This window comes from Tachypleus tridentatus, chromosome 8 (genome assembly GCF_004210375.1).
Source record: "Tachypleus tridentatus isolate NWPU-2018 chromosome 8, ASM421037v1, whole genome shotgun sequence".
Taxonomy (NCBI): Eukaryota; Metazoa; Arthropoda; class Merostomata; order Xiphosura; family Limulidae; genus Tachypleus; species Tachypleus tridentatus.
Window position 1 is genome coordinate 36,634,845 of NC_134832.1, and position 16,565 is coordinate 36,651,409.

Genomic DNA, 16,565 nt, shown 5'->3' on the forward strand with positions numbered 1-16,565 from the left:
CACTTTCAGTTAACGATTGGTCGCAGAGCTATTTTCAACAAGTTTGTGCTTGTGTTTGTTTTCCTTATAGCAAAGCCACATCGGGTTACTGCTTAGTCAATTAAGAAGAATCAAGCCCCTGATTTTAGCGTTGTAACTCCCTAGACTTACTGCTGTACAACTTTTAAATAAGTGTTTGTTTGTTTTTTCATTTATTGACCAACAGAGTCTTATACGCAAAGTTTCATATTTCTCTCGTCATTAATCTCTGAAAGAATTTTAAATGTTGTTCAATATCATTACCTTACATTCCAGTGACCATGATAAGTATTTAATTCTAATCAGGTATTTATATAATGTCTGATGGATTTTGTGAAGCAGATTATTTAGGGTATATTTATTACTTGAAATTTGGATTGGTCAGGGCTTTCTTTTTGTTTATTTTTGAGTTGGGAAGTACCATAGAAAGATTGTAAACACTGCTTTCAATTACATGCTTAAGTTGCATCTGGGTACTATTAAAAGAGAGGTGGTAGTTTTTATGGTCGTAAAACTGTTTAAAACTAGCAGAAAACTGCAAAACATTTTCGGTCAGATTAATATCTTTATTGCAACAGTACTTCTTTAAATACGGCATTTGTAAAATAATTCTAATCGCAAACACCGAAATCTGCAAGTTCTTTTGTCTTAGTCCGAAAAATTTAAGCCTTTATTAAGTCCTGCCTATATTCCATAAAGAGATAAATTAACAATCAGCTGTGTACGTTTTTTTATTTCAGATTAATAAGGAATAAACTTTACAGTATTTAATATTATCAATAAATAAACTTGTAAATTTTATTGTACGACCTAACGTTATACCTTTATGGCGACGTGAATAGGGCTCCGGACTCACAATCTGAGGGTCGCAGATTCAAATTACCTTATCACCAAACATACTCTTTCAGCCGTAGGTGCGTTATAATGTTACAGTCAATTCCACCATTTGGTGATAAAAGAGTAGCACAAGAGCTGGCAGTGGGTGATAACTAGCTGCTAAATTATGGTTAGTATCGCAGATAGCTCTCGTATAGCTTTGCGCAAATTTCAGAATTTGAAATGAAGTTTGATTGATTGATTTAGTGTTTTATGGCACAGAGCAGCTAGGCTATCTGCACCAAACGTCCGGTAAAAAGGTAAAAATAAAAGGAAATGAAGGTAAAACAAAACATCATTGAAAAACAGAAAAAGCATAAAACCTATGTTGACACCTAGTTTACAATGATAAGAGAGAAAGCAGAGTTAAAGAAGTTGTAAAGTAATTTCTCTAGCAAAATGGTAATGATCATAACCCACCAGGAAGACTAACAGTAAGTACAAGAACCACCGTCAGTCACCTGAAGTTGGCCTTTCCAGTCCTGGTTGCGGGTTATGTGCCATAGCAGCCATTATCAAAGTGTAAAAATAATAGAAGTTTTAAAAGACATAGCAAAATCGTAATAATGAGTAGCCAAATGTCCAGTAAAAAGGTAAAAGTAAAGTAAATGTAGTAAAATTGTAAAAGTAAACGAAGGTAAAAACAAAACAGCAATTAAAAACAGAAAATTGCATAAAACCGATGTTGACATCCAATCTATAAAGTTGTAAAGAACTTCTATAGCAAAATGGTAATGATCATAACCCACCAGGAAGACTAACAGGCAAGTACCAGAACCACCGTCAGTCACCTGAAGTTGGTCTTTCCTGTCCTGGTTCCGGGTTATGTGTCATTATCGCCAGTACCAAAGGGTAAAGTAATAAAAGTTTAAAACACATGTAGCAAAACTGGAACAACAACACGCCAGGACGACTATCGGGTAGTTCAAACCGATAGTTCAAACAGCAACGTTAGTCACCTGAAGTTGGCCTTTCCAGTACTGGTGTCGAGTTCTTTAATGTTCTGGCCGTTTTCCAATGTCAAATTGAACTAGAGAGAATGAAACTGTGAATAGGAAACCACAACTAAAAAGGTGTAATGAATAAATATCCAACACTTAAATGAGATTAAAAAGATTAATGGCCATTAAAATAACTAAAAACTTTATCAAGGTGGACAGTGTCACCATTACCAAAAATACTGTCCAATGTTACAGATAAACCCTGGGAAAAAACATGTTTAAAATATTGCCGTCGTTGAGAATCGCAACGATGGCAAGAAAGTAAAATGTGGCTGATAGTGATTTGAGTGTTACACAAACTACACATTGGAGCATCAGTTTCAGATAAAAGAAAACGATGAGTTAAAGAACTGTGACCAATGCGTAGTCTAGTTAGAACAACTTCCTCCTTCCGAACCTTACGGAAGCTAGATGGCCAAAGCCCAATATAGGGTTTTATTTGAAAAAGCTTGGTGTCGCGTTGTTCACTCCAAGTGGACTGCCAGCTGGCACAGAGCCGAGCCTTGAATGCAGGACCATAGTCCATGTACGGAACAGGCACAGTGGTGATAGTGCCGGAGCAGATAGATTTAGCTGCCGTGTCAGCAAGCTCGTTCCTGCGAATACCAATGTGGCCTGATATCCAGAAAAACTGGACAGAAGTAGCAGTTAATGAGAAATGGACAAGTCGGTTTTGAATATCAGCGAGAACAGGGTGTGAGCTAACGTGTAGCAATTCCAGGTCCAGTATAGAATTAAGCGAGTCAGTATAAATAGTGCAGTTGGAGTGATGCTCAGCTTCAATATGATCCAGGGCAAAAGATATGGCATACAGTTCAGCAGTGAACACAGAAGCTGTAGAGGGGATTCTGTGCGCAACCACCGAACCACAGCAAACCACAGCAGAGCCCACTGAATTACCTGATTTGGAACCATCTGTATAAACGGAAACAAAATGATTTTTTGAAAGATGTTCATTGAATAAATGACAGTACTTCCAATCTGGATTATCTGCCCCTTTCAGATGACTGAAAGAAAGGTCACATTTGGGGGCTGTAATAAGCCATAGGTGGGATGAGCTGACCTGTGGAATCTGCAATGTTATCCAAGGACAGACCCAAGTTATCCAATTGCGCTTGGATGCGAAGGCCAAACGGAGCAATGGCAGATCGTCTGTTCTGAAAAAGTACAGCCCACTGAGGAAGGAAAACACATCTCCAGGTGGGATGCTTTGATAAGGAACGAAGTTTCAAAGAATATAGTAAAATAGTTTCAAAGAGTGAAGGTGCAGAGAAGGTTCATGAGGTTCAACGTATAAGCTTTGAACTGGAGAGGTGCAGAAAGCCCCAGTGCAGAGTCGAAGTCCTTGGTGATGAATGGGGTCTAGCAACTTTAAGGCCGAGGGTCTGGCAGAGCCATAAACCACTGATCCATAGTCGAGTTTTGATCAAATAAGAAAACGATATACCTTTAACATAGAACATCGATCTGCTCCCAACTGGTAGTAGAGAGGACACGGAGGAAGTTCAGTGCTCTTGTGCATTTGACCCGTAGCTGCTTTAAGTGTGATATAAAGGTCAGCTTATGGTGAAAGATAAGCCCCAAGAACTTGGTCTCAGGGACCACTGGCAGCAAAACTTCACTGATATGAAGTTCAGGATCAGGGTGAATACCCCGTTGGTGGCAAAAGTGAATGCAAACGGTTTTGGAGAGAGAAAAATTAAAGCTGTTTGCCATAGTCCACTTCAGTACACGATTGAGGGCAGTTTGTAGTTGCCGCTCAATATATCTCATTTTCGACGACTGACATCAGATGTGAAAGTCGTCGACATACAGCCCATTCACATCAGTGAGAGGGAGTTGTTCAGTGATGGCATTCATCTTTATACTGAAAAGTGTGACACTCAAAACACAGCTCTGAGGGACTCCAAGTTCCTGTAAAAAAGAACGGGAAAGTGTCGAACCCACACGTACTTGGAATCTCCTGTTCATTAAAAAAAAATTTAAATAAACATGGGTAAATAGCCACGTAACCTATATGTATGGAGGTCTCGCAAAACGCCATACCTCCATGTTGTGTCATAAGCCTTCTCAATGTCAAAGAATATTGATACAAGATGTTGGCGTTGGAGAAAGGCTTCTCTGATTGATGTTTCAAGTCGAATTAGGTGGTCTGTAGTGGAGGGCTGTCGTCGGAACCCACACTGAGTGGACGAGAGGAGGTTCCTTCATTCGAGGAACAAAACAAGGCGAGCATTAACCATCCTTTCTAATGTCTTACAGAGACAGCTCGTCAAAACAATTGGACGGTAGTTTGAAGGAATCTTGGGATCTTTCCCTGGCTGAGAGAAAGGTAAAATAATAGCCTGGCACCAGGCATCAGGAAAAAACATTCTCCTGCCAGATCTGGCTAAAGACAATTAGAAGGACATCAAGAGAAGCAGGAGATAGGTGGTGCAGCATGTCATAGTGTACATCATCAGGTCCAACAGAGGTACTGTCAGACCTATGAAGTGCCATTTTCAATTTCACTAGTGTAAAGGGACAATTATACTCAAAGAGACAGTCAGTTTGAAAATAAAGAGGTGAACACTGCCCAAGTCTTTATGGCCAAGAAGGTGGAGGAACAAGCAGAAGTGCTAGATACCCGGCAAAAGCTTTCACCTAGAGTATCAGCAATGCTCTGGACATCAGCCACCTCCTGACTATCAGAGAGTAAGATCGAGAGGGGGACAGAATTGTAGTGTCTACTGACATTTCGAATCCTGTCCCATATGACCCTGGAACTAGTGGTAGAAGATATGCTAGTTGTGAACTTAATCCAAGATTCCTTCTGGCTTTGACGTTTTACTCACCTAGCATGTGCATGAGCCCGTTGGAAAGCAACGCGGTTCGAAAGTGTGAGATATCTACAAAAAGTATCCCAGACCCGCTTTTGAGTTTTTTGTGCTAAGTGGCAAGCAGAATTCCATTACGGACAAGGATATCGTGGAAAACGTGTTGAGGTTTAAGGAATACACTGAGCAGCTGCTTGTATAATACAGCCAGTTACCGCTGCCACACAGTCGTCTATTGATGGCTGATCCACGATGGCAGGATCAAGTTCTGCGAGAGCAGTGAAAGTGGACCAGTCTGCTTTATCCAGCTTCCACTGGGGCACGCGGGTATAGTGGCATCAATCACAGCCAGTCTCTCTCAAAAGTATAGAAAAATGATCACTGCCTAGTGGATTATTGTCAACCCTCCATGAAAAATGGAAGAATAATGAAGGGGAGCAAACTGAGAAATCAATAGCAGTAAAGGACTGATTAAGTGCATGAAAATAAGTGGAAGAACCAGTATTGGAAAGAGAAAGGTTATGAGCAGAGAGCATATGCTCTACAGAGCGACCACTCCCATCAATAACAGCACTTCCCCAGAGGGGATGATGTCCACTAAAGTCCCCCAGGAGGAGAAAGGGAGAGAGAAACTGTTCAACGAGAGCACCAAGGTCTGATTGATCATGTCTTTCCAGGGAACAGGTAGAGAGAACAAACAGTGATGGTACGACCCAAGGAAACACGGATGGCTACGGCCTCCAAGGGTGTGTTGAATGACAAAGACAGGGTGGGCACATGCTGATCAACCAATAGTGCCACCCCTCAATGTACTCGTCCATCACACAGCCTGTCATTTCTGTACAGAGAAAACTGCTGCATGGTGACTGTATCAGCAGGTTTTAGAAATATTTCTTGTAAAGAAAGACATACAGGATGGTAGGATGCAATCAGTGTTTTGATATCATCCAGTTTAGAACGTAAACTTCGACAGTTACATTGTATCAAGGTGGCCATTTTTAATGACGGGTAGGTGAAGTGGCTGGAGAACCCTTCTGTTTACGACCACGTCTTTCTTCCTTACTGTCCTCAGTCGGAGGAGGTCTATCGACATCAATGGATCCTGCCCTGGGTCGATTGGGCAGGTCTTTGTTATTGGAAGGGGATTCCAGTGACTGAGGACCCAAACGAATGATTGTTTTGCCTCTTGGGGTGGGAGAAAAAGATCTATCAGAAGAAATGCCTGTATTTGAAACTGAAGGATGTGGATCTTGAGGTTTGTTGGAATGTATGAGAAGAACAGAGATGGGTGTGGAAGTCAATTCAACCTTTTTAACTATGGAGGTCAAAAGGCTTTTCATTTGTTTTGAAAACGATTCTCTTGTAGGCACAGAGAGATCTGTCTGCACTCCCACTGTAGGTGTGGAACGAAATGCAGCAGCATATGTCTGAGATGGAGTGGCGGGCAGCAATTTCCGAGCCTCAGGACAACTAATGTTACGTGTCGTTTTCAAATGCTGCACCTCTTTTTCCTCCAACCATTTTGGGCAAGAACGAAAGTAGGAAGAGTGAGAACCATTGCAGTTGACGCAATGTGGGTCCATGTTACATTCATAGGCATCGTGGTCCTTGCCACCACAACGAGCACGTGTCAGGGAACCACGACATGATGTCTTTAAGTGGCCGTACTTCTGACAGTGGAAACATCGGAGAGGGTTTGGAATGTATGGCCGTACCCTGCAAATGAGATAACCTGCCTTAATGGTGGCAGGTGCACGTGATGATGTAAATGTCAAAACGAGGGTATTGGTTGGCAGTGTAACTCCATCTTTGTAAGTGGAGATGCGCCTCACTGCAGAAACTCCTTGAGTGGAGAGACCAGCGAGAATCTCTGACTTGGGGACATTCTTCAAATCCCTCTCAACAATAACTCCTCGTGATGAACTCAAGGTAGCATGAGGGGTAACCTCAATTGGTATTCCCCCAATTGCCATTGAATTCAAGAGGAGTTCACTATGTTGGGTTGTGCATGTTTCAACTAATACGTCTCCAGATCGAAGCTTCTTTACTGACTTTGGAGAGCCAGCAAGACTCTCTAGTCCCTTCTCAGTAAAAATGGGGGACAATTGCCCTAAAGGTTTTTCTGAAAGAGAATGTAATATAAAAAAATGAGGTACGTGTGTTACAGATGTTGAAGATTGCTGCTCAGAGTCTTCAAGACGTGGTCGCTTACCTGTTGACTGTTTTTTCACTATTTTATTTAAATTTTTTGAATGAGGATTCATAGGAAAAAAGGAAAATTTCAGTACCCACTAACCCCACCCACTATGGAGCCCTACGCGGGGACACACTACAATGTCATGCAAGGACAATGCAGCAATGCCAGTATTTCGTGAGCGCTATACCCAAACACCAGTATCAGGCACAATGTCCACAACACCCATTGAGAACTTCCAACACTGGTACTTGGTTGACTCTAGCCCAAGTGGACCAGCCGATTGACCCAAGGGGGCCACCCAAAGGCCGCCCGTCTACAGGAATTCAAGGCCAAAGTGGTGTGTTAGGGTTGGACCCCTCAACCACCAGGATCCTCTCCTTTTTTCCACTGGTCGCCACGCACGGCAAACATGTGGGTGGATGTTTAGATCCCAGAGAAGGTAACTAGACAGAACAGAACCTACTCTGGAAGGTCCCCTCACCACGTACAGGAATCCACACCGAGGGGTGAAATGAAGGACGCAAGCGTGCGTATTTAAAGATAATCACGCATTTTTAGGCCAAAAAACTCAATATTATCATAAACCACAATGGTGGTTTATAATAAGGAACACAAAAATTTGTTTAAAACTAATAGAGCATTCAGGCAAACCACTTTAATAAGCAAGCTCCTTCTTAAAATAATGCTCAAAGCCTTCCTTTTAAATAGTTAAATGATTTAATGATTGTACACAATCAAAATTATTATTTCACAATAATTCACAGCTAAATTGGCTGAGTATTTTGTACCAAAACCTGAACGGTTATACTATATGACACTCTGTGGATATCCATGACCTATCTAAAAGTATACATGGTTATAAATACACAGTTGATTGCGATGTTTTTAGGACTGCTTTTGTACTCAACACTTGATAAGCAGGGGCGTAGATTTTTTACACCCGATGGGGGGGGATGATTTTTGGAACCACTTATGTGGACTGTTCAATTTGAAAATTGGTAATCTCTGATTACGTGAACCTGAAAGCTGTAACAATCAGGAACAGAGTAATCTTGTTGCCACGATACTTGCATGTGTACTTAGGCCTACTGACTGATACTTACGAACTATCGTTTAGATGGAAAAGCTTAGAAGCATGCCTTTATTAAAGATGTACATTTCGGCTGCTGAAAAAGCCTACATCTAGGCCTAATTATGTAATTCGATTGGTAAAAACACGAGAATCACAAGAACAAGCACACAATTTGTAGGCCTGTGATGCAATGATACAATTTAACAGATCAAACTGTAGGTGGGATTGTATTCACCATACCCCCACCTGAAATGAAGGGGGGATATATCCCACTCATCCCCCCAGGATCTACGCCCCTGTTGATAAGCACGTGCTTACACGAAAATTCAGACAAAACCATGTGACTCAGTAAATAATCACATTAAAGAATATGAAGTTTTATTAAAACAATGTTTTAGATATATTAGTTTAATGTTGGAAACCTAAGATTCAGTAAGTAATACTATTATGCTCAGAAAAAAATTAAAACAAAGAATTACTGGAAAAAAGTTAAAATTTGTTGCATTTAAAAAGGCTGCTTTTTCTACTGGTAAAATTGTTTACGTACTTAGTGGGAGTTGTAACTTATACATTTGCTCATTACAGTGCATTAAAAAAGACAACATAGAAGATAATTTAAAATTGATATTTTAAAATATACAAATATGGATCGCAAAAAGTAAGCAAACAATGCTGACAGTTACTCAAACTACAAATCTCTATTACGACCACATTATAAAATTATTCCAAGTAATATCTACTGTACTGGAGGATCACACAGGAGTTTTGAATTTTGTAAAAATCTGAGAGAGTAGTTTTAAACTTAATTCGACCTCCTCAGTTTTATCATGCTGCAATATTGTCGAAGTTCTTCAAGGTCCGCCATAAAAATTTCCAGGGTTTTCCTGAAGTGCGCGTTAGTTGGAAACTACAACTCGTGTATTTTCTAGTTCATTTGTTTGGAACTGCAACACGAAATGTACAAAGTTTTGCTGTTGCATGTTGTTATTCGAGTTTGCTGTGTCTTTGTGGATTTCCACAAATATATTTCGATTACTGTAGTAATTTTCCTACTTACGAGGGTGGTGATTCTTAAATTTAGCTGACATAGTAAATGCGGTTATTGTATTTGTGATGATATAATCATTGCCATAAAGAGGGTCCTTTAAAAACAACTTTGGATTTTGTTAATTGTAGTTGCGTATCACTACATGCATTTGTTCTTTATTATCCGCAAGTTCAATATGATGGTTCGGTGGGGGGGAAAAAATGAATGCATCAAACTGTTGAGAAATATGCAACATTCAACTGAACGTATATACGCGTTATGCAGTTTAAATTTATTCACCATAAATGTACATGAATACTACAACAAACAAGATTAGTAAAAGCTGTTAATTTAAAAAAAAAAGGAGGGAATAAGGGTGGTCAAGAAAGTATAGAAACAAATTGAATCAAAATGCATATGCTATATTTTCAAGCTTACAACTAGGGACTTAAAACAAAGCAAAAAAGTTGGAAATAGTGTTATTTTTTCATTCTACAAATCAATTTTTGTGGAGTCGAAATAAGGATAAGTAGTGTAGACATGGAATCAAAAATGGGATTTGTAGCTTGAAAAAATAATGTAGACACTACTTCCAGTTTTCTTAGCTAACTTTTAAGAGTTTCTAATTGTAGGCTCCAAAATATAATTTTTGCACTTTATTAAAACTTGTCTTTGTAGTTACAGACGATTCTTATTTTTTTTTAATAAGATTTTTCACTAATCTTTTTATAATAGATTTAATCTGAATATACCACACAATGTGGCACATTATCGGTCTCATAAAATACACTGCTATCATCATTTATTCGGTAATATTATGACTGAAAACTGATTAATTGCATATTAAGCACTACAAAATCGATTACTATTTTATAATTCCTTTGTGACTGTAAAAACGGAAGTGTTACATATAACTTCGTCAATTTTAAAGTCTTTTTGATCTCTTTTGTTATTCTAAATTTAAAAAAAGTTAAAGAACGATATTAAATTATGAAATAAAATAACATCTGTAAAACAATTAAAAGTTAAGATACTTCTTCTCTTTAAAAAGAAACAAAACCAAAATAGTAGTCTAAATTATATATGCCTGAATGTGTGCGTGCTTTTTATAGCAGTAGTTATCGCACCCCTTCTGCGTCCAAACGATACTGCTTCACTCTGATTGGTTGCCTCAGAGAGAGCGCTGATGTCAAAGATAACCAGGTGATAATTCTAAAAATTCTCACAAGAGAACGTGTCGTCATGGGTGCGTTGCTCGGTCGCTACGACAGTAAGTCATTATGTAATAGTTCAACAACGTTTCACTAGAAGGCGAAACTAACTTATGGTTGTCTGTAATTATAGTTCGATAACAGACAGGCGCCCATGATGGATGACTACTTAATGTTACCACAAAAAAAGTGTTTTTCTTAAGTCACATTAGACTATCGGCTGTGTCCAATTTTTAGTATGATTTAATTAATTATATTCTTGTTGAAACATTTATTGTATGTCATGGCGGCCTAAAAACACATCCTCTTCTTTGCGGCCTAAACGCGCGTTCTCTTCTTCGTGGAACCCCGCTGGTACAGCAGTAGTCTACGAATTTAAAATGCTAAATGTAGGGGTTCGATACCCTTCGGTATAATTTATTAATTAAATCATACTAAAAAGTGGCACTTAACGCTAAAATTTAGTCGATTAAATTTCCTGCCCTAAAAGTACTATATCTAACAGAAGTGATTAAAGATTTTCAGTGATATAATAAAATGTCAGAAACAATATTTAACGTAACGTGATCACAATTATATACGTTTGCTTTTTACCCGACACACAATACCTGTCTGTGGGTTGAAATCATCCTAAAAAGGGAAATATGCAATATTTGAAACTGACTTTGTGCAGCAAAATAATTTTCACGTTTTACAAAAGGTGAAGTCCTGAAAGAGAAAGCGCTTTTCCTTATTATTAACTAGCCTTACAAGGATAAAACGATAATTAAAAATTTTCAGTACCAAGTTGTATTCCCTGTCTCAATCTGATGCATACAATATATTACTATACGTTTAAATCACTCTAAAAATGGCGATATCATGTAATAAAGCTTTTACTTTTATACGACATTTTACAGTGTCAATAAAATGTTTAATGCATAATTAAAAGTTTTACTAGTTTATGACAAAATATTTATACATTATACTTAATCTTTCAAGAGTTTTAAAAGGGTTCACTTCCTCATATGAACAATGTCAAAATATTATTTAACATAACATGTTTGAATTGATTACAACTCAGAAAATCATGTCTAGAACGAACAAACATTTTCACAATACAACATTGTCCAATCATCAAGTGATTGAAGTTAAATAAGAATTAAATGTTTGTAACAAAATCATCCGTTACAATGATAATACTCTAATATTCACTTTACACAAGTGTTACTTCAGAAATCATACAAAACATTTAAAAGTTAAATCAGCCGTTAAATTTACTTATAATTTAAATCCGATCTTCAATATACAAAAGTAATGTGCTTATGAGAAAATGGAGACCACTAAATGTACCACTTGAGTGATGGGCTATAATTTATCAAATCGTTGTTTTTAAAGCATTTTTATTCTGAAATACTGAAAGTCGCCCACGAACTTCCCATGGGAGGTGCCAACAAGATATGCGACAAAATTGAGACATTTCTTTTGACCAAAACTGAGACAAGATGATTCTCAGTTTCGTAAAAATTGTCATACATGACAATTGGTCGGAAAACTAATCAGAAAATTCCCGTTTCTAGTTCGAAACCTATCAGCTTTTGAAGAACCAATAAATCGCGTAATTATTGATTGTGTTAAACCAAAAAGATAACTATGGTGTTTAAGCACTTTCACGTGCTATGTAATTTCATGGCCGTCAAGTTATTTCTTTTCATTACGTTATGTTCCGATTCTTGAAAGTTTATAATTCTTTGAGAATGCATTATATTTAAATGTAATGTTTCCAATGTATATAATATAATTAAAAATTGTCTAACGTTAATTTATAATTCTTTGAGGAGGGAGGTATAAAGGATTTACTATTATGTGTTTATTTTACCATTTAACTTTAGTATATATTTAGAAATGCATATAGGTATTGTCAAAGTCCTGCCTATTCTTTAAATTTGTAAAATTTTCTCGAGCATAAAAGTCAATGTAATTCAAATAATAGTAATTGTCAGTATTGTTGCTAAATGAATTTTAGCTGAAGTTTATAAATCGATGCACCACAAGAGAGTAATAGAATATTGTTAGTTACTTACAGTCAGTACAATACAAGCTTTGAAAGCTATAATTATGATGAACGATTATTAATCGGAAAACTACAGAATTTGACCAGGAACTTTTATAGATATCGAACAATACAAATTTCAGTTAATTAACTTCGAACGTAAGTATACTCTTCGAAAAAAAGAAACGCAAAAGGGATATTTTTGTTATTTTAAAGAGAAATATATGTAATAACGTTACAAGCTCAGAGTATGTGATGTTACACGTGTTAAGGCACTGATTGTCAGACTAAAATGACAATAAAAGTTGTACACTTTGGAAACGGAGGAAAACATCGGATTTTTCGCCAAAATGCATGCGTGTCCAATAAATTTGTTTGAGAGATCTGCATGTTCTGCAAGTGCGACATGTGCAAAATCCCTATAAAAGTGACGGGTTCTCGGTTTTCATAGCTCAGTGTTAAGCCACTGACACGCAATACAGTTACGCCAAGACTGACTAAAGCACAACGCAACAACGCCATCGGTCGCTTGGAAGCAGGCGAATCTCGATCAGATGTTGCCAGAGCTGTGAATGTCAACCCAAGCACCATCACAAGGCTATGGAATCGTCACCAACAACATGGATCAAATCGTGACCGTCCACGATCTGGCAGACCTCGTGTGACCACGCCCGCACAAGATCGCAACATCCGGTTACGTCACCTTCGGGATAGGACCACCACTGCGCGTCTACTGCCTTAACCATACCAGGGCTGCGTAGGATTTTTGATCAGACCGTACGCAACCGTCTACGAGATTCTTAAGCCCCATCTGCAACCCATCATGAACGTCAACGACGTTTCTCAACATGACAACGCCCGTCCTCACACAGCCCGACTCACCACTGTCTTCTTGAGACACAACAACATCAACGTTCTTCCCTGGCTCTCCAGATCACCAGATTTAAACCCCATCGAACATCTTTGGGACGAGTTGGATCGACGTCTGCGACAGTGACAACATCAACCGCAGACTCTACCTCAGCTTGCAGCAGCTTTGCAGGCTGAGGGGACAGCCATTCCACAGGATGTGATTCGTCATCTCATCGCTTCCATGGGTAGGAGATGCCAAGCAGTTATTGATGCTCACGGGGGGCATACTCGTTATTGACGTTGAGTGACGTTAAACTTCAACTAGTGAGCGTGGACTTCGCCTTTGCAGACTTTGGATGTTCAGCAGTGAATGTGCAAAGTTTCACACATGTCATACAGAACTACCCGGAATAAACTTGTTAACAATTTGTCTCATATTTTGCCTTTTGAGTTTCTTTTTTTGAAGAGTATATTTCTACGAGGACAATAAATATCTTCGTCAGTTAAAAAGGCAGCTTATGAGCGACGTTAGGCCAACCAAGCTAGCTAGCTTAAGTGAGGCATCACAATATAAACTCAATTAACTTGCTATTCATGGGCCTGGACCGTTGATGAAATATTCCGTTCTAGATCAGATAGAAGACTCAGTGTAGTTTGTAAGTTTGTAAAAATCTTGTATATAAACCAAAATTTTAGTAACTCTTTGTGATAACAGTTACTCTAAAGTGTATTGTCGTTTGTATACTAAAATACATTTGTGTTAAGAAAGAAAATTGTGTGTATCAGTTTTATTGGCAAATATAAATTTAATACGTATTGATATTCAATTAACTTAATTAAAATTAAAATCTCCGGCTATTTGAAATCTTAATAGTAGCGTACTAGTATATGTAACATAATAAATCAGAAGCTCGGTCCGAGATAAATTTCATGTAATAATATTAAACTCCGATCTAGCACTCGCATATTTGTCATTTAAATATAACACGCGAAGTTAAATACGTAATCTTAACTTCTTGAAGATGTAATCATTTAAAACACAAAGGAATCAGAATCATTTGTCTTACAATGTAGACAAATTTTATATGATATTGAAAGTAATGAATACACTGCTTCTTTCAATGTTTCACAAATAATATAAAATATTTTCATGCGACAGTTATAATAACTAATAGTTATGCTTGTAACAAATATAATAAAGGAACGACATACCGATTACTACTATTTAAAATACCAGATCTTTCAGACTGTTTAAAGTTAAGAAACTAATAGCAAATCGAACGTATACAATCTGGAAACAGAAATTTAAGAATTGCAAATATCGGATACAAACAGTATGGATACTTACGTCAAGACAAGCTTGTTTGGAAGGCGTCAGGTGGTCACACATACATTAGATCCTTCTTCGACTATAAACTTGAGTTTGAACTTAAGAAAGTTGTCGTATGTTTAAATTAACAAGTTTTTCGTAGATCTGTACGAGGAGAACTCCAATTATCTTGGCATATGTGCGTTACCTTTACCTAGCCCGAGATCTTTTTTCTTTTTACCGGAAGAAATAACGCTATAATGACAATATCTACACCAATTTGCTGTCGAAAAGTATCAACGATCACAAAACTATTGTAAAAACGTTTCTCTTCTCTATTAGAAATCTTTTATTCTTTAATATAAAAACTTGTTTCCGTTACTGATAGCATGAAGATTATTATGCTGTCAGAGGGCTTTATCACTCAGACAAAAGTTGTATAAATTGCGAGAAAGATGATACTGATATTCCATTACGTACCGTACCTAACTGATTACACCTTCAAGAAGTCAGACTCTATGAATGTGCGTTATATTTAAGCAACAAATACGCCAGTTCTAAATTATATAATTTTTTTTTTCACTTGCAAAGTGTATTGTGCAATGATAGACAGCAAATCTATGCGTGATATTTTACTAATCTTTACTCATACGTACTGAAAATAAGTTTCGAGCTGTAAGGTAGTAGTGGTATGTGGAGATTAGAACGAAAGGAGACAGGAGTTTGGTTTCCAAATGATTTGTTTCGTATTTTTTGTTGTTAAATGAGTAGACTTTGGTTACTTGTACCTTATATTTTCTTTATGGTAATATACTCAAGTATATATGGCAGGTATTATTACATTGAAATGTCAGTATTTTATAAACTAAGAAGTTTTGTTAATACCATATTAGTATACTTTGAAAATTTATTTACAAATGATTCAGCAAGTTTGTTAAAGATGTGATTTTATATACATATAATGGCTATTTTACATCGGGTTATGATGGAACGCGAGTTTTATATACGAAATAGAAATTTGTTAGAAAGTAATATTCATGATATGTAATTTAACCATGAAAGACTAAGACTGACATTTATTTATAAACTAAAGAAATCTTAGTAAATAGTATCATAGTGTATTTTGAATCTCTTAAATGTTTCAGTAGGAGTTCCCGAGATTTTACTTACGTATACTAAAGATATTATATTAGTCTATGATGAGAAGCGAGTTTCATACAAGAAAATCGCAGGACTCGTGATTTTTATGTGAAAGATAATTCACAGAAATGGCCTTTGTCATGCTTGCCAATGTATCGTTATGTCCAAATATATACATTCACCGTTTCAAAAACATTTGCTATGATGACTACCTAGGAATAGAGCAGTGCCAAAGTTTGAATGTAATTTTACTGAACTCGTACACAACATTTAATTTTATGCCTATTTAGTGGCATATAAAGAGTGACGGCTGCAAAGCTTCACGAGTTTAATTTGTATGGTATTATGTGAATAAACTGTAGAAAATACTAAGATACACTATTTTCAGTATTAGTAACGAATTGTCTAAAGCATAATAATAGTGAGGGCCCCTAAAACAGCGACAGCCGCTTCTTTCTTGATAGTATATTTAGAGAATATTATCTTCGCTCATTGCATAAGTGACCGCGTGATTATATTTGACAAGTTAAAGATCGAATGACTCACGCTATGGTTTGAATGTTTTGTAAACCTTTAATATAAAAAGTCAGTAAAACATTCAATTATTATTTTTAGTTGTAGCAAAATTAATTACGATGATTGTAATATAATTAAATCTAGTCCTGTGATTTGTGTATTTGTAACCTTAAAAAAAACATTTGCAAAGTTTGTAATATATACGTGTTAAATCTTTTTTGAAAAAGGTAACGCCAACGTGGTATTTCCGAAGATAGTTTAGACAATTAGTACGTTCTGTGTGTAATTGTTATTATATTGATTTTCAGTGCGATAAATCCTAATAGAAATGTTTATACAAACAAAAATCATCCTGCGTTCGATTTAAAATACACTTATTGCTGCTGTTAGATAAATCAAAATTGGCCGTTGTCAAACGATTTAAAATCTTTGTCTGGTGTACAGAAATAATGTTTATAAACATGATACAGTTAAACTAATAATGAAATCTCACACATA

General features: G+C 37.0%; 1 protein-coding gene across 3 annotated transcripts in view; it reads right to left on the reverse strand.

Moving 5' to 3' along the window:
• The window catches only part of LOC143222181 (laminin subunit beta-1-like), a 131,561-nt gene that overhangs the window by 99,498 nt on the left and 15,498 nt on the right, over positions 1-16,565 (reverse strand). The window lies entirely within an intron of this gene.